Raw genomic sequence first — 18,906 nt, 5'->3', positions numbered from 1 at the left:
CAGAGAAATCCATGAAAACTACTGGTATTCTGAACCTAGCCCTTCATTCATAAACATGAACAGATAGCCAAGTACCTCTACAGAGCTGCATAAAACAGAAAAGCCGCTACAAACCAAGAGAACAACTGATCTCAGAGGAAATAGAAATAATGCATACAACAGCTAAGGAATACAACAATAACAATAAAATTTTTGAGAAATTAGAAAAAAATAATTTTCATTCATAAAACAAAATAAGCTTCACAGTGACAAGAAGATTAGAGAACAAGAAACAGTTCTTTGAAATTATGTTTTTAGCAAAATAAGAAAAATGCAAGAAAAGTTTTAAATAATAGAATGTGCATGACTGAAGAGCAAATTGGGGTTCTGGAGAATAAAGTCAAGGATTTAAAAAAATGAAAGATGGAAACCAACAAACAAAAAACTCCTGCAAGCTACAGAGTTGAAAATCTGAGATAAAAGTTAAGAGAGGATGTTGTCAATCAATCCTAGAAGTTTAATCTCCATCCAGTAAGAGACAACATAGTAAGAGGGGAGAAACAATTAAAGAAATAAAACAGAAAAATTGTTCCGAAGCTTAAAAAAGGAATTTTCAGAATGAAGAGATTTATCCAAAGCTGACAAAGAAGAATAATAAAAGACCCACATCTGGGCATATTGTTATGTATTTTGTAACTCCAAGGATAAAAGAAAATTCCAGAAGCTTCTAGGGAGACGGAACCAGAAATAAAATTTTGTCCAAGGAAGCAAAAATCAGATTTGTATAAGATTAAAAAGAAGCAATATCTTCAAAGTTCTGAGGGAAAATAATTTTTTAACTTAAAATTCCATATGTAGTCAAGCTAAAACTATAGTGAGGCAAAGTAAGAATTCTTGCAGATGTGGAGAGAGTCAGAAAGTTATTCCCTGCAGACCTCACTGAAAAAAATTACTAAAGAAGCTACTGTAGCAAAATGAAAAATAAATCCAAGGTGGAAAATTGGAGATACAAGAAATAAAAGTATACAAACAGGCCAGAAATACTTATACATATGCCTAAATAATAGTTGATGCATAACTTAAAAAAATCCCTAGAACTAAATTTCCAGATCACTATAATATGGGAGATGGACAGGGCAGGGTGAAAGGATAATGGAGGGCTTGAGATCTGATCTTTTTCAGGGGGAAGTATATAGATACTTATTAATTGTACATGAAGAAGGAAAATGTTAATTTTTAATATTTATTCACAGTTTAAGGGTAGCCACTAAAATAATAGAAATAGAATGTGTAACAAAGCTGTATAGGGGCAAAAAAGAAAAAGTCAGCAAAGTGCCAGAAAGTAAAAAGGAGGGAAAGGTAGGGAAAGGAATGGGAATAGAAGGGGAAAATAAAAATATAAGGAAAGAAAGGTAAATATAAATATAAAATACAAAATAGAGCATCAGTAATCATATAAATATGTATGATAAATATAAATAGAAAGGTAAATATAAATGTTAAATAGAGCATCAGTGATCATATAATTATCTATTGGTTAAATTCCCCAATTCAAAGATAAAGACATTTAAATAGAGTTAAAAACTCCCCTTCTAACAAGGTCTAGCTATATACCATGAAGAAATATACTAGAAATCAGCCAAATGAATTAAATGACACAGAGAAGTTGAAAATAAAGAGATACAGAAATAAACACAAGGCAAATGCATATTTTAAAAAAGCACATATCAATACTAGATATAACTTAAGGCCAAATGCTAAATGTGGTGTGTGTATATAACAATTAAATAAAACATAGAGATCTTTCTTATATTGGTACTACAATCGATTATCCTTCAAGAGGATATATATGTATCTTGTCAGCTAAGATATACACATATATATATATACACACATATATATGTATACATATGTATTGTATATATGTGTGTATATATATGTATATATATACGTATATATATATATGTATTGAGAAGGTTGTCTTTTCACATATATATATATATATCCACACATATATCCATCAAAGAAGGACTTCACATCTTTTTCAGGCTATTACAAAAAATTTACAAAGATTGATAATGAATATGATCACAAAGGAAAAGAACACATTCTCCAAAGCAAAAGGTAAGCAAGTCATTTTCTCTTAATAGGGAAGCAAAATCAAGAATTTAATAAAAAGACAGTAATAAAAATAAAATTAACCTATGTATTAGTTTCTTACTACAACTGTAAGAAATTACCACACACTTGGTTTAAAACAACGTAAATTTATGATCTGGAGATCAGAAATCAGAAATGGATCTTATGAGGCTAAAATCAAGTGTCAACAGATCTCTGTTTTTTCTGGAGGCTTTAGGGGAAAATCCTTTTCTTGACTTTTCCAGTGTCTAGAGGTTGCCCTCATCACTCTGATCTATATTGACTCATCTCCTTCTCTGACTCTGCTGCCTTCCTGTTTCATCTTTTAAGGACCCTTGAGATTATATTGGGCACTTCTTATCTTAAGATAGTTGTCAATCACATATGCAAAGTCCGTTTTGCCATGTAAGGTAACAGTTTCTAGGGTTTAAGACATGAACGTCTTCGCAGGGGGATTGGGGTAGGAGGTTGTCCTATCTACTACAATCAGGGAGTGAAAAGACAACCTTCCCTGTAACTCTTGGATTTTAAAAAAAGAAATAAAAACTCAAATTGCAATTTATTTAAAAATGAAAAACAGTTATTGTACTACATATTCAAACCCATGGAATGCTTCAAAGTTGTACTCAGAGGACAAGGTATAGTTTTAGACATATGTATTACAAAACAGTAAATATTGGTAAAAAATTAAGTGCTTAATTCAACAAACTAGAAAATTAACAGAAAAAATACACCTAAAGAAATCAGAAGAAGGGCTGGGCGTGGTGACTCACATCTGTAATCTCAACACTTTGGAAAGCCGAGGCAGGCAGATCACAAGGCCAGGGAGATCAAGACTATCCTGGTTAACATGGTGAAACCCCATTTCTACTAAAAATACAAAAAATCAGCTGGGTGTAGTGGCGCATGCCACTGGGGAGGCTGAGGCAGGAGAATTGCTTGAATTCAGGAAGTGGAAGTTGCAGTGAGATGAGATCGCGACATTGCACACCAGCCTGGTGACAGTGAGACTCCGTCTCGTTAAAAATACAAATTCAGAAGGAACTGACATTGATACAGATAATGTTATAGAGAATAGTAAGACAAGCCAACAATACATTAAATTAAATCAACAAAACAGAAATCTGGTTTTGGAAAGAACAAGAAAAATAACGTTGACAAGTGTGATTATAAAAAAAGAAAAAGAGCAAACACACAATTAATGTTAAGAATGAGAAAGCAGAATTAAATATATGGAGCATATTTTAAAATTTATAAGAAGAATTCTACATGTACAATTTTATGCCCTACATTTAAACTCATGGTTGCAGAAAATACCTGAAGAAATGGTAGAAAATTTGAGTAGGAAAACAGCAATATAAGAATCTGAAAAAATATTAAAAAATGTTGCTCTTAGCATGTATCTGACTCAGATAATTTTACAGTAACATTCCATCAAATCTTCAATAGACGGATAATTGTAATGCTATGCAAATTGTGCTAGTCATATAACAAAAATGAAAAGCTTTCTAATTCATTCAGTGCAACCAGTGCCTGTACTCCCCAAACAATCATGCTTCCTGTTTCTCCTTTTCTCTCCCTCCCCACACATTGGTTTGAACAATATGCAGTGTTTACATTATTGTGATGCTGGGCATATTAATGTGTGCATATATTTTGAAGTTGTCATCTTTTTGAATGATCACTCTCTTCTTCAGGTTATTCCTCTCTGTTTGCTTGTTTTGGTTTCTCTCATGTTAGAGTTTCCTCAGATGTCTGTCATCTTTAGATGTCCACTCATGTTTATGAGGGAGATACTAAAAGGAAAACTAGCAATGCTGAGCATGTAGGGTTCACTGCCAGTGGTATTTTGTACTGTTTCATAAGGGAACCCCTGATTGTCAGTATCTTTAGACTCAGTGTTTTTAGATATTTCTTCTTGGTTGTATTCTGCAGAGAGACATCCTCCCATCTCCTGCCTGGAATGTACAGTCTAGTGTTTTGGGAACCCAGTTGATGAAGGAGGTTGAAGGTCTCAATAGTCAGCGCTCAGAGAAGTTTACTTAATCCCAGTTTTCAATATGGTATCTCCACCGTCATTTGTGCTTCTTATTTTCTAGTCCAGACATCTGTTTTATCTTCTTCATAGGCTATACCTTTGGTCCTCTGATGAGTTTGGGGAACAGTAGTCAACCGCACAGCATGGAGCAAAGAAGTATACATCTGAGACTCTAGATGTTCAGACTTTCAAGCACTTCTATTTTCAACCTGTTCTTCCACCCTCTTTGCAGCGGTACTTGGTACAGTCAGTTCCTGGGATTTAGGGATACTCTTCAGTATAAATCATGTTGTTTCTTGGCTTTCTCTACTATCTGCTTAAGATTCAGGTTTCTTTGTTAATTTTAATTTTAAGTTCTGGGGTACTGGTGCAGGATGTGCAGGTTTGTTACATAGGTAAACATATGCCGTGGTGGTTTGCTGCACACATCAACCCATCCCCTAGGTATTAAGCCCCACATGCATCAGGTATTTTTACTAATGCTCTCCCTCTGCAGCCCCACCCTCTGACAGGCCTCATTATGTGTTGTTCCCCTCCCTGTGTCCATGTGTTTACATTGTTCACCTCCCACTTACGAGTGTGAACATGTGGTGTTTGGTTTTCTGTTCCTGCATTAGTTTGCTGAGGATAATGGCTTACAACTTGACCCATGTCTCTGCAGAGGACGTGATCTCATTCCTTTTTATGGCTGCATAACCACATTTTCTTTATCCAGTCTACCATTTACGGACATTTAGGTTGATTCCATGTCTTTGCTATTGTGAATAGTGCTGCAATGAACATATGTTTGCATGTATCTTTATAACAGAATGATTTATATTCCTTTGGGTATATAACCAGTAATGGGATTGCTGGGTCAAATGGTATTTGTGTCTCTAGGTCTTTGAGGAATCACTGCGCTATCTGAGATAGGTATCTTGAAGATAGCATACGAATGTGTCATGACTCTATCAAGCTTGCCATCTGTGCCTTTTAATTGGGACATTTAGCCCATTTACATTTAAGGTTAGTATTGTTATGTGTGAATTTGATCCTATCATCATGATGGTAGCTGGTTATTTTGCAGGCTTGTTTATGTGGTTGCTTCATGGTGTCACTGATGTGTGTAATTCAGTGTGTTTTTATAGTGCTGCTGGTGGTTTTTCCTTTCCACATTCAGTGTTTCCTTTAGGAGCTCTTGCAAGGCAAGCCTGGTGTTGAAAAATTCACGAAGGATTGCTTGTCTGTAAATGACCTTACTTCCTTTTTTGCTCATGAGGAAAAATATGGAATGCTTCACAAGTTTTCATGTCATCTCTGTACAAGGGACATGCTAATCTTCTATCATTCCATTTTAGTATATATGCTGCTGAAGTGAGAATCAAAAGTTTTTCTTAATGGCTGTATAAGTCTTCAGTCATACTTCAAATGATAGTTGTCCATTTTTCTTTTGCTTTTTTACATTATCAAAAAAATTCATAAGGAACACATATATATTCATAGATGTGGAGGTTTCTATTAAACATAAAAAAGGAATTGCTCAATGTGTGCTGCTTTTAAGTGCAAGCAGCAGAACTCTAACCAGCAATGGTTTAAACCAGCAATATATTAATTATTTAGTGAAAAAAAATTTGGTAGAAGATAATCACAGTTTGAGTGTTCAAAGTCATAGTCCACAAGCCAAGTTCTTTTTGTAATTCTGTTCTTCCATTCCTTGGCATACTGCCTATTGGTTACAAATGTCTACTGAAGCTCCAGATATTCACATAACAAGAGACATGGTATAATGGGAAGGAAGACAGCAAACAAACCCTGTTTTATATAATTCTCTGTAAGGTAGAACTGTATGGCCCCAAATAAACTTTATTTTACATCTAGATAGCCAAAAACAGTTTCACATACACCCATCTCTATACCAGTCAATGGTCAAGTGGAATGGCATGTTATGATTTGTTTGGACTGGTTGCATTGGTCCTTAGACAAGACCATGGTCCTATCAGTGAAGACAAAAAGACATAGAGAAAATAACCGGTGGAAAGGCAACCAACAGTGTCTGCCATGATGTGATATGGAATTGATTAATATGTTACTTAGACATCCTCGGAAAACTATCTGTTAGGGAAACAGGAGCTTAGCAGAACCAGGGTGACACCATTTTAAGTTCAGCTCCATCTTGAGACTAAAAAGGCACGTTCTGTTCCAGCCATGACTCATGGTTATAAAGTGTTCATAGTTGAGAAAAACCTACAAGGACACAGTACAATAGCAGAAAGTCGAGATGTCCCAAAACTCATAACAATATGTGCTTTCAAAATAATTATATTTATGTTTTGATGTACTTGCCCACTAAAATGTCAAGGATAGTTCTCTTGAAATCAATAGAATAGTAAATTTTCTCATGCCGTCTCCTCTCCTGCACATAGTCACAGCTTAGTTTAGTCTTTACATGGACAGGACACCTATATAAGAAAAGCTTAAAGATAGTGCATTCTTCTGCTTATTTTTTTTTCTTCTTTAAAAAAAATGTATTTATTATACTTTAAGTTCTGGGGTACACGTGCAGATTGTACAGGTTTGTTACATAGGTATACATGTGCCATTGTTGTGGTTTGCTGCGTCCATCGTCCTATCGTCTACATTAGATATTTCTCCTAATGCAGTCCCTCCCCAATCCCCCCACCCCCTGCTATTCCACCCCAGCCCCCCACACCCCAGGCCCCAGTATGTGATGTTCCCCACCCTGTGTCCGTGTGTTCTCATTGTTCAACATCCGCTTACAAGTGAGAACATGCCTCTGCTTAATTTCTGAGGATGCCCTACTCTAACAGCGCAGCTTTCAATATCTTATCACTGCACTCTGCAACTCACCTTGAATTCTTTCTTGTGTGAGATCCAAGAATCCTCTCTTTAGACCTGGATTGAGACCACTTTTTCCATGTCCCTGCAAAGGATATGAACTCCTTCCTTTTTATGGCTGCATCAGGTTACTTGTGTTTGATAAGTCAGCTATCACCTGCCCTTTTGCTTTTCAACTTGTAAAATTTTGATTCTGCCATCTCCTCCTATCCTGACTTGCTCTCTCTCTCTCTCTCTCTCTCTCTCTCTCTCTCTCTGTGTGTGTGTATGTATCCATCTATTACTTTATAATTTTCCTGGTGTTTCATGAAGTAGTAGAGGCATTGTCTTGAAAGCCAAGCTGAAGAGTGAGGTGAATGAACTTGAAAGTGTGAATGAAATTGTTGTTTTGGGAAAATTATTACAGCAACAATGTACAGGATGGATGAGAAGTGGGAGAAAACAGAAGCAGCTTATTTGTCCCTTGCCTATAGTATCCTTCTTCTTACTTCTCAGTTTTCTTTTTTTTTTTTTTTAGTTTCCTTTTTTTATTATACTTTAAGTTCTGGGATACATGTGCAGAAGGTGCAGGTTTGTTACATAGGTATACACGTGCCATGGTGGTTTGCTGCACCCATCAACCTATCATCTACATTAGATATTTCTCCTAATGCTATTCCTCCCCTAGCCCCTCAGCCCCTGACCGGCCCTGGTGTGTGATATTCCCCTCCCTCTGTCTGTGTCCATGTGTTCACATTGTTCAACTCTTGCTTATAAGTGAGAACATGTGGTGTTAGGTTTTCTGTTCCTGTGTTAGTTTGCTCAGAATGATGGTTTCCAGACTCATCCATGTCCTGCAAAGGACATGAACTCATCCTTTTTATGGCTGTGTAGTATTCTATATCATATATATGCCACATTTCTTTATCCAGTGTATCATTGATGGGCATTTTCTTTATCCAGTGTATCATTGATGGGTTCCAAGTCTTTGCTATTGTGAATAGTGCTGCAATAAACATATGCATGCATGTATCTTTATAGTAGAATGATTTATAATCCTTTGAGTATATACCCAGTAATGGGATTGCTGGGTCAAATTTTATTTCTGGTTCTAGATCCTTGAGGAATCACCACACTGTCTTCCACAATGGTTGAACTCATTTACATTCCCACCAATACTGTAAAAGTGTTCATATTTCTCCCAATCCTCTCCAACATCTGTTGATTCATGACATTTTAATGATCGCCATTCTAACTGATGTGAGATGATATCTCATTGAGGTTTTGATTTGCATTTCTCTAATTACCAGTGATGAAGAGCTTTTTAAAATATGTTTGTTGACTGCATAAATGTCTTCTTTTGAGAAGCGTCTGTTCATATCCTTTGCCCACTTTCTGATGGGGTTGGTTTTTTTTTTTCTTGTAAATTTGTTTAAGTTCCTTATAGGCCCTGGATATTAGACCTTTGTCAGATGGATAGATTGCAAATATTTTCTCCCATTCTGTAGGTTGCCTGCTCACTCTGATGCTAGTTTCTTTTGCTGTGCAGAAACTCTTTAGTTTAATCAGATCCCATTTGTCAATTTTGGCTTTTGTTGCCGTTGCTTTTTGTGTTTTAGTCATGAAGTCTTTGCTCATGCCTGTGTCCTGTATGGTGTTGCCTAGGTTTTCATCTTGGGTTTTTATGGCTCCAGGTTTTCGTCTTGGGTTTTTATGGCTCCAGGTCTTACATTTAAGTGTTTAATCCATCCTGAGTTAATTTTTGTATAAGGTATAAGGAAGGGGTCCAGTTTCAGTTTTCTGCATATGGCTAGCCAGTTTTCCCAACACCATTTATTAAATAGGGTATCCTTTACCTGTTGCTTGTTTTTGTCAGGTTTGTCAAAGATGAGATGCTGTAGATCTGTGGCATTATTTCTGAAGCCTCTGTTCTGTTCCATGGGTCTATGTATCTGTTTTGCTACCAGTACCATGCTGTTTTGGTTACTGTAGCCTTGTTGTATAGTTTGAAGTCATGTAGTCTGATGCCTCCAGCTTTGTTCTTTTTGCTTAGGATTGTCTTGGCTATACGGGCTCTATTTTGGTTCCACATTAAATTTAAAGTTGTTTTTTCTAATTCTGTGAAGAAAGTCAATGGTAGCTTGATGGGAATAACACTGAATCTCAAAATTACTTTGGGCAGTATTGCCATTTTCATGATATTGATTCTTCCTGTCCATGTGTATGGAATATTTTTTTTATTTGTTTCTGTCCTCTCATTTCCTTGAGAAGTGGTTTGCAGTTCTCGTTGAAGAGGTCCTTCACATCCCTCGTAGGTTGTATTCCTAGGTATTTTATTCTCTTTGTAGCAATTGTAAATTGGAGTTCACTCCTGACTTGGCTTTCTGTTTGTGTATTGTTGATGTATAGAAATGCTTGTGATTTTGCAAATTGATTTTGTATCCTGAGGTTTTGCTGAAGTTGCTTTTCAACTTAAGAAGATTTTGGGCTGAGATAATGGGGTTTTCTAAATATACAATCATGTCATCTGCAAAAAGAAACAATTTCACTTCCTCTCTTCCTATTTGAATACGCTTTATTTCTTTCTCTCGCCTGATTGCTGAGGGCAGAACTTCCAATACTATGTTTAATAGGAGCGGTGAGAGAGGGCATCCTTTTTTTGTTCCAGTTTTCAAAGGGAATGCTTCCAGCTTCTGCCCATTCAGCATGATATTGGCTGTAGTTTTGTCATGAATAGCTCTTATTATTTTGAGATATGTTCCATAAATACCTAGTTTATTTAGAGTTTTTAGCCTGAAGGGCTGTTGAATTATATCGAAGGCCTTTTTTGCATGTATTGAGATAATCATGTGGTTTTTGTCATTGGTTCTGTTTATGTGATCAATTATGTTTATTGATTTGTGTATATTGAACCAGCCTTGCATCCCAGGGATGAAGCTGATGTGATCATGGTGGGTAAGCTTTTTGATGTGCTGCTGGAATCAGTTGCCAGTATTTTATTGAGGATTTTCACATCAATGTTCATCAGGGATATTGGTCTGAAATGTTCTGTTGTTGTTGTGGCTCTGCCAGGTTTCAGTATCAGGATGATGCTGGCCTCATAAAATGAGGGAGGAGTCCCTCTTTTTCTATTGTTCGGAATAGTTTCAGAAGGAATGGTACCAGCTCCTCTTGGTACCTCTGGTAGAATTTGGCTATGAATCTGTCTGGTCCTGGGCTTTTTTTTTTTTTTTTTTTTTTTTTTTTGCTTGGTAGGCTGTTAATTACTGGCTAAATTTCAGAACTTGTTATTGGTCTATTCAGGGATTGGACTTCTTCCTCGTTTAGTCATGAAGGTGTATGTGTCTAGGAATTTATCTACTCCTAGATTTTCTAGTTTATTTGTGTCGAGGTGTTTATACTATTCTCATGGTAGTTTGTATTTCTGTGGGGTCATTGGCGATCTCCCCTTTATCATTTTTTTGGTGTCTATTTGATTCTTCTCTCTTTTCTTCTTTATTAGTTTGGCTAGTGGTCTATATATTTTGCTAATCTTTTCAGAAAACTGACTCCTAGTTTCATTGATTTTTTTTTAAGTGTTTTTCATGTCTCTTTCTACTTTAGTTCGCTCTGATCTTGGTTATTTCTTGTCTTCTGCTAGCTTTTGAATTTGTTTGCTCTTGCTTCTCTAGTTCTTTTAATTGTGATGTTAGACTGTCAATTTTATAGCTTTCCCGCTTTCTCCTGTGGGCATTTAGGGCTATAAATTTACCCCTAAACACTGCTTTTGTTGTGTCCCAGAGATTCTGGTATGTTGTGTCTTTGTTCTCATTGGTTTCAAATAACTTATTTATTTCTGCCTTAATTTTGTTATTTACCCAGTAGTAATTCAGGAGCAGGTTGCTCAGTTTTTGTGTAGTTGTGCATTTTTGAGTGAGTTTCTTAATCCTGAGTTTTAATTTGATTGCACTGTGGTCCGAGAGACTGTTTGTTATGATTTCCATTCTTTTGCATTTGCTGAGGGGTGTTTTACTTCCAATTATGTGGTCAATTTTAGAGTGTGAAGTGGTGCTGAGAAGAATGTATATTCTGTTGACTTGGTGTGGAGACTTGTGTAGATGTCTATTAGGTCTGCTTGGTCCAGAGCTGAGTTCAAGTCCTGAATATCCTTGTAAATTGTCTGTCTTATTGATCTGTCTAATATTGACAATAGGTTGTTAAATTCTCCCACTATTATTGTGTGGGAATCTAAGTCTCTTTGCAGGTCTCTAAGTACTTGCTTTATGAACCTGGGTGCTTCTGTATTGGGTGCATATATATTCGGGATAGTTAGCACTTCTTGTTGCATTGATCCCTTTACCATTATGTAATGCCCTTTTTTTGTCTTTTTTTGATCTTTGCTGGTTTAAAATCTGTTTTATCAAAGACTAGGATTGCAACTCCTTCTTTTTTTGCTTCCCATTTGCTGGGTAAATATTCCTGCATCAATTTATTTTGAGCCTACATGTGTCTTTGCACATGAGATGGGTCTCCTGAATACAGCACACCAATTGGTCTTGACTCTTAATCCAATTTGCTAGTCTGTGTCTTTTAATTGGGGCATTTAGTCCATTTACATTTAAGGTTAATATTGTTATGTGTGAATTTGATCCTGTCATTATGATGCTACCTGGTTTGGCAATTAGTTGATGCAGTTTCTTCATAGTGTCTATGGTCTTTACAATCTGGTATTTTTTTTGCAGTGGTTGATACCAGTTTTTTTTCTTTCCATATTTAGTCCTTCTTTCAGGAGCTCTTGTAAGGCAGGGCTGGTGGTGACAAAATCCCTCAGTATTTTCTTGTCTCTAAAAGATTTTATTTCTCCTTTGCTTATGAAGCTTAGTTTGGCTGGATAAGAAATTCTGGGTTGAAAATTATTTTCTTTAAGAATGTTGAATACTGCCCCCCACTATCTTCTTGCTTGTAAGGTTTCTGCTGAGAGATCTGCTGTTAGTCTGATGGACTTCCCTTTATGGGTAACCTGACCTTTCTCTCTGGCTGCCCTTAATTTCAACCTTGGTGAATCTGATGATTATGTGTCTTGGAGTTGCTCTTCTTGGGGAGTGTTTTTGTGGTGTTCTCTGTATTTCCTGAATTTGAATGTTGGTCTGTCTTGCTAGGTTGGGAAACTTCTCCTGGATAATATCCCAAAATTTTCCAACTTGGGTCCATTCTCCCCGTCACTTTCAGGTACACCAGTCAAACATAGGTTTGGTCTTTTCACATAGTCCCATATTTCTTGGAGGCTTTGTTTGTTCCTTTTCATTCTTTTTTCTCTAATCTTGTCTTCATACTTTTATATTAAGTTGATCTTCAATCTCTGATATTCTTTCTTCCTCTTGATCAATTTGGCTATTGATACTTGTGCATGTTTCACGAAGTTCTCATGCTGTGTTTTCAGCTCCATCAGGTCATTTATGTTCTTCTCTAAACTGGTTTTTCTAGTTAGAATTCCACTAACCTTTTTTCAAGGTTCTTAGCTTCCTTGCACTGAGTTAGAAAATGCTCCTTTAGTTTGGAGGAGTTTGTTATTACCCACCTACTGAAGCCTGCTTCTATCAATTCATCAAACTCATTTTCCATTCAGTTTTGTTCCCTTGCTGGCGAGGAGTTGTAATCCTTTGGAGGAGAAGAGGCATTCTGATTTTGGGAATTTTTAGCCTTTTTGTGCTTTTTTTTTTTCTCTCATCATTGTGAATTTATCTACCTTTGGTCTTGGATGTTGGTGACCTTTGAATGGGGTTTTGGTGTTTACATCCTTTTTGTTGATGTTGATGCTATTTCTTTCTGTTTGTTAGTTTTCCTTCTAACACTCAGGCCCCTCTGGTGCAGGTCTGCTGGAGTTTGCTAGAGGTTCACTCCAGAACCTGTTTTCCTGGGTATCACCAGTGGAGGCTGCAGAACAACAAAGATTGTTGCCAGTTCCTTCCTCTGGAAGCTATGTCCCAGAGGGGCACCCACCAGATGCCAGCTGCAGCTCTCCTTTATGAAGTGTCTATTGATCCCTGCTGTGAGGTGTCTCCCAGTCAAGAGGCATGGGGGTCAGGGACTCATTTGAGGAGGCAGTCTGTCCTTTAGCAGAGCTTGAGCACTGTGCTGGGAGATCTGCTGCTCTTTTCAGAGCCAGCAGGTAGGAACGTTTAAGTCTGCTGAAGCTGCACCCACAGTCGCCCCTTCCCCCAGGTGCTCTGTCCCAGGGAGATGGGAGTTTTATCTATAAGCCCCCGATCTGGGGCTGCTGCCTTTCTTTCAGAGATGCCCTTCCCAGAGAGGAGGAATCTAGAGAGGCAGACAGGCTTCAGTAGTTTTGTGGCACTGGGGTTTGCTCTGCCCAATCTGAACTTCGCGGTGGCGTTGTTTACACTGTGAGGGAAAAACTGCCTACTCAAGCCTTAGTAATGGTGGATGCCCCATCCCACCACCAAGCTCAAGAATCCCAGGGTGACTTCAGACTTTCAGACTGCTATGCTGGCATTGAGAATTTCAAGCCAGTTGATCTTAGCTTGCTGGGCTCCATGGGGGTGCAATCCACTGAACTAGACCACTTGGCTCTCTGGCTTCAGCCCCCTTTCCAGGGGAGTGAACAGTTCTGTCTTGCTGGCATTCCCACTGGGGTAGGAAAAAAAAAAAAAAAACAGCTAGCTCGGTGTCTGCCCAAATGGCCACCCTGTTTTGTGCTTGAAACCTAGGGTCCTGGTAGTGTAGGCACCCAAGGGAATTTCCTGGTCTGCGGGTTGTGAAGACCACAGGAAAAGTGTAGTATCTAGGCTGGAATGCACCTCTCCTCACTGCACAGTCCCTCAAGGTTTCCCTTGGCTAGGAGAGGGAGCTCCCCGACCACTTGAGATTCCCAGGTGATGACCCACTCTGCTTTGGCTTGCCTTCTTTGGACTACACCCACTGTCTAACCAGTCCCAATGAGATGAGCTGGGTACCTCAGTTGGAAATGCAGAAACCACCCAGCTTCTGCATTGATTTCGCTGGGAGCTGTGGACCAGAGCTGTTTGATTCGGCCATCTTGCCAGCCCAGAGCCACTTCTCAGTTTTCTAAACACAGAAGACCTTCAAGGTTTGTCACCTAGTTGGTAGTCTCAGTAATACCCCTGACTGCCCTAGCCTCTGGCAATTACTCCCTTCCTGGAATTTCTTTAGTCTTCAACTTAGGTTTTATTTGGGTTATTAGCATTTGATTGTTTCTTTGCACATTAGGTGTCTTTTAGTGTGCATGTCCTGTCTTTTTTTTTTTTTTTGAGACGGAGTTTCGCTCTTGTTACCCAGGCTGGAGTGCAATGGCGCGATCTTGGCTCACCGCAACCTCCGCCTCCTGGGTTCAGGCAATTCTCCTGCCTCAGCCTCCTGAGTAGCTGGGATTACAGGCACACACCACCATGCCCAGCTGAATTTTTGCATTTTTAGTAGAGACGGGGTTTCACCATGTTGACCAGGATGGTCTCGATCTCTTGACCTCGTGATCCACCCGCCTCGGCCTCCCAAAGTGCTGGGATTACAGGCTTGAGCCACCGCGCCCGGCCTATGTCCTGTCTTTTAGATGAAGTTATGATCTTATTTTATGCCTTTTTGGCATCTTTCACTGAATACCTTTTAAATGAATGGTGGGGCAGTTGGGAGGATGTGCATTTCAAAAAGGTCATATAAATTTGGTGGGGTAGTATTTTTGAGATATTGAGCTGTGTTTTTATCTCCTCTATCTATTTACCTCTTTCTCATTTCTGTGTTCAGGCACACAGCTGTGTCTCTGCTCTTTATATCAGGGGAGAGATATGACAGGGCAGAAGGCAGAAAACGTATGCAAGTCCTCTCTCTAGTGTGTGCTTCATAAGTCTAAGCCCTTAGAGTTACTTGGAAGATTTTTGGGGGATGAAAGATAGGAGAAGGAAAGAAATGGTGGCTCTCCCCTACTGGACCAGAGAAAGTTTTCTCCAGGCTGGAGGGCAGAACTAATAGAGATAATTTGATTAGAGCACAAATGTTAGTGGACCTTGGAAAGAGGGGTCCTGTAAACTGTTTTCTTCTCCTAGACAGAGCCCCACAGAAGTGGCAAGACAATGAACGTGAGTGGTGTCTGCACAGATGGGTCCCTACTAAGTCTCAGGATTGCTTGTGCTTCCAGCACTGAAGCAGCAAAAGACTCCTTTGTGATGCAGAGACTGCACAAAGACTTAGGATCTTAAGGTAGCAAAAGACACTCGAGGGATGTGTGCTTAGCTCAAGAGCAAGGTTCCACACCGTCTTTTGTCTTGGTATTGTAGAAGGTTCCTGCAATGTTGATATAACCCTGGGGAAATAGGAGGACCTTACATTGACTGAGATTATGTTTTTGCCACCTAGGTGAAATGAAGCTTAAAACAGAAATATATTTGCATTATAGAAAAACAAAGAAAGTAATATTTCTTGTGCTTTTGACATTCTGGACTGAAATTCATACCTGGTATATAATCACAAATGAGCTCAGTTATTAAGTAAAATTAACAATCTACTTGTGCATGTGGGAGAGAATTGAGCACATTTTTCTTAGAAGAAAGAAACAAGAGACAAGTGTGTATAAATTGTATAAATCTTTTAGGAAAAGGTAGAACAATACTTTCTGTAGACACAGAAATGATGGTATGCAAATTCAATCGCTTTTGAACTATAGTACAGCATCAGTCACTTGAATTAATTGGCAACAGAACTCTTTGAATTAATGAAGCATCAGAATTTTAGACAATTTTTCAATACCTGCTGTAGTGTGGGCTTGGTTTTAAAGACCATCAATTACAAATGGTGTGACCATGAATAGATTACTTAAATTGTCTGAGCTTATTTTTCTCAGCACTGTAGTTGACATAATGATCTGTATATTACATGATTGTTGTGAGGATTAAGTAAGAGAATGCTTTTGAAAGTACCCAGCATGAAGCAATCATTCAATACACTTTAGTTTCTTTTCCACCGTTTCCTGAATATGAAATGATGGAAATGCACTGGTTTCTCTGAAAGCCCAAACTAAACCTCAGAGTACAATAATAATATAAGTGCTAGCAACAAAGGATTTGTATTACAATCAGGAAATTGGAAACTAAGGTCATGTCTTTTGAGCTCTGAACCCATCATTTAGCCTACTGATATTTTTCTTTTATTTCTAATATTTTCCATTCTACATCTGACACTAATCAATTTGGAAGAAATTGATTATATTTCACCTAAAAAATTCATCATCTGTTTTTAAACTTAAATAATGTGGAGAAAACCACCAACTAGCTTCAACTCTATTTGTAAAAGTTTCATCTACAAAGTTAAATGTCAGGGTTTCTGCTTGTTTTGCCATCACCTAATCACATCTGCTCTTAACCTAGCTGAGTGTGACATTTAACAACTCACTTAAAAAAAACTTACTGTAAAGAGAACTGGCATAGAGGGGACTACTTGACAGTCTGTGATGAGTGTAGGTTGTATTCACAAGCTCCAAAAACGCTGTGAATAAAACAAGTTTTATAAAGGGAAAAAATTATGGTGATGGCTATGAGGCTAATGTCTTTGTTAAGAGAATTAGGTTCAGGAAATGCAGGACTATTAGAAAGGTTTAATCTCATATTTCTGAATTATGAGTGACACAATCAAGATAATGCAATAATAGCTACGATTTATTGCGTGTCTACTGTGTGCCTGGTGCTAAAATATATATATAATTGGAGGAGTATATTTGGTCAGGAAGATAAATCTTTGTTTTATTCCTCTTCATTTTAGAGTAAATAGCTTGATAACGTCTATCAATGTACAGGAAAGTGGTAATTGCAAAGCTTATGCAGGATGTTTCTGAAACCATTGCTAGGTGGATAATAAGTCTGAAATTGCTCCCTTTCCCCCTGTCTTGGGCCTCACACTGCCTTTTTCTGTTGTGGGCAGAGATCTATGAAGAATTTGTTTTATTTAGGAAAATTTTCTTCTTTCTAAGATTGGATTCAGATTGTCTATGTATATAGTATGTTCATATATATATATATATACATATATACACACACACACACAAGCACATACATATGAATATGTATGTATATGTACAGGCATACCTTACAGATATTGTGGGCTCACTTCCAGGCCACCAAAATAAAGCAAATATTGCAATAAAGCGAGTCACACACATTTTTGGTTTTCTAGTGCATATAAATGTTGTGTTTACACTATACTATAGTCAATTAAGGATGCAATAGGATTATATGTGAAAAATGTAAACACCTTAGTTTAAAAATACTTTACTGCTAAAAAATGCTGACACAACAACATGAAGTGAGCACATACTGTTGAAAAAATGGCACTACAGACTTGCTCAAGAAAAGGTCTCCACAAACCTTCAATTTGCAAACAAAAAAAAAAATGCAGTATTTGCAAAGTGCAATAAAACAAGGCAAGCCTGTGTAAGATAAGTCTTGGGTATACAAGGTAAGTCTTGGGTACACACACACACACACACACACACACGGTTATAACTGATACAGTACTGAGTACTGAAATACTGAAATTTGGCAGAAATAGCCGTTTATAGAGGTTGTCCTATTATGCATCCCACTGGCAATGTATAACAGTGTCAGTTTCCCTATGACTCTTCCTTTTATTCTCCCTTGAACTCTTTCCAGTTAGGATTCTGTGTGAAAGAACCACATTTTAAAAAGTCTTGGAGGCAGTAGGAAACATAGTATATTGAAGTCCTTTAAATAATTCAGTGTGGTTGAAGTAGCATATGGAGAGGAGTCAGAAAGGCAGATGTAAACAGAGGTGAAAAGGTGAGGTTAAAGGTAAGAAATTAGGCCGGATGGGTATGCATACACGTACATATAGAGCAACTTCAAATCATTCAATATCACCAGTGTAGTATGTGGGTTTTTGGAGAGTGGGGAGGTGAGTAGTGTGTATTTGGTTTTCTTTTATCTTCTGGGTGGCCAGAATGATTCTTCGTTCTAATATTTTCATGGGCAGGAAGATCTTGGTGGGGGTTGGAGGAACCAAGTTTGGAGAACAAAAGGCCACCCGGACTGTTGTGCTGAACGTACAGGAGGAGGGGCCCAGGGAGCAAGCAGGAAGGCTGGGAGCTGGAAATGTTTAAAATGGGAACTCTTCGAAGAAGCTAATTATTTGTAGTGCTTGTCTCTTGGGCTATGGAAACAGTCATAATAAGGGCATAGTTTTAGATCTTTACCCTTTCATGGTGCAATTCTCTTTAGTTACTTTCAACTCCTCAGTAAAGACTCACCTCCACTACCTTGGGCGGTGGAGATACGAGGAGTAAAAGAATAGAGTGGTAAAAAGAAGTGTGAATTACCACACATTGACCCTGCTGATGGTGCTCATCTGTAGAGAGCAGCATGCTATATAGTGTATGACTGTATCCAAGCATTTTCAGAGGTAATCAGCATCTGAAAAAGAAATGGTCCATAGTTTAGCAGAAAAGAGTTGCTGCAAGGTGGGCTATCCAGGAGCAGATGTGAGAATCCCTCTTTCAGTATATACTAGAAGAAGGTGATCTTTGCAAGGGAGAAGACTGACTTGAGTTTCACACAAATCATTATTTTTCCAGGAAACCTGTGTTATAGCTGTTATTCTCCCCATTTGATGTACTAGAAAATAATAAAATAATTTTAATCCTATGCTGCAAATAATGATAGTAAAAATAGCTATCACTTACTGTATATGTACTGTAGGCCAAGCCCTCTGCAATTTCCTCTACATCATTATTATTATGGAAACATTGCTACAAGAAAAGAATTGTTCTTTCATTTGTTTTAGGGGTCAACTTGACTGGATTAAGGAATACCTAGGAACCTGGTAAAGCATTATTTTTTGGGGTGTCTATGAGCATGTTTTCAGAGGAGATTAGCCTGTGATTCTGAGTGAACTAGATAGGGAAGTTCTGCTCTCAATGT

General features: G+C 37.9%; 1 non-coding gene across 1 annotated transcript; it reads right to left on the bottom strand.

Annotated features, from left to right (window-relative positions):
- Positions 1-5,415: 5,415 nt before the first annotated feature.
- Positions 5,416-5,517, bottom strand: LOC116535295. The gene has a single exon (XR_004262145.1). It is a non-coding gene; the product is annotated as a U6 spliceosomal RNA (small nuclear RNA).
- Positions 5,518-18,906: the final 13,389 nt, after the last annotated feature.

This window comes from Sapajus apella, unplaced genomic scaffold, assembly GCF_009761245.1.
Source record: "Sapajus apella isolate SASKATOON/1434 unplaced genomic scaffold, GSC_monkey_1.0 scaffold93, whole genome shotgun sequence".
Lineage (NCBI taxonomy): Eukaryota > Metazoa > Chordata > Mammalia > Primates > Cebidae > Sapajus > Sapajus apella.
This window is presented reverse-complemented; position numbering and strand designations above follow the sequence as displayed.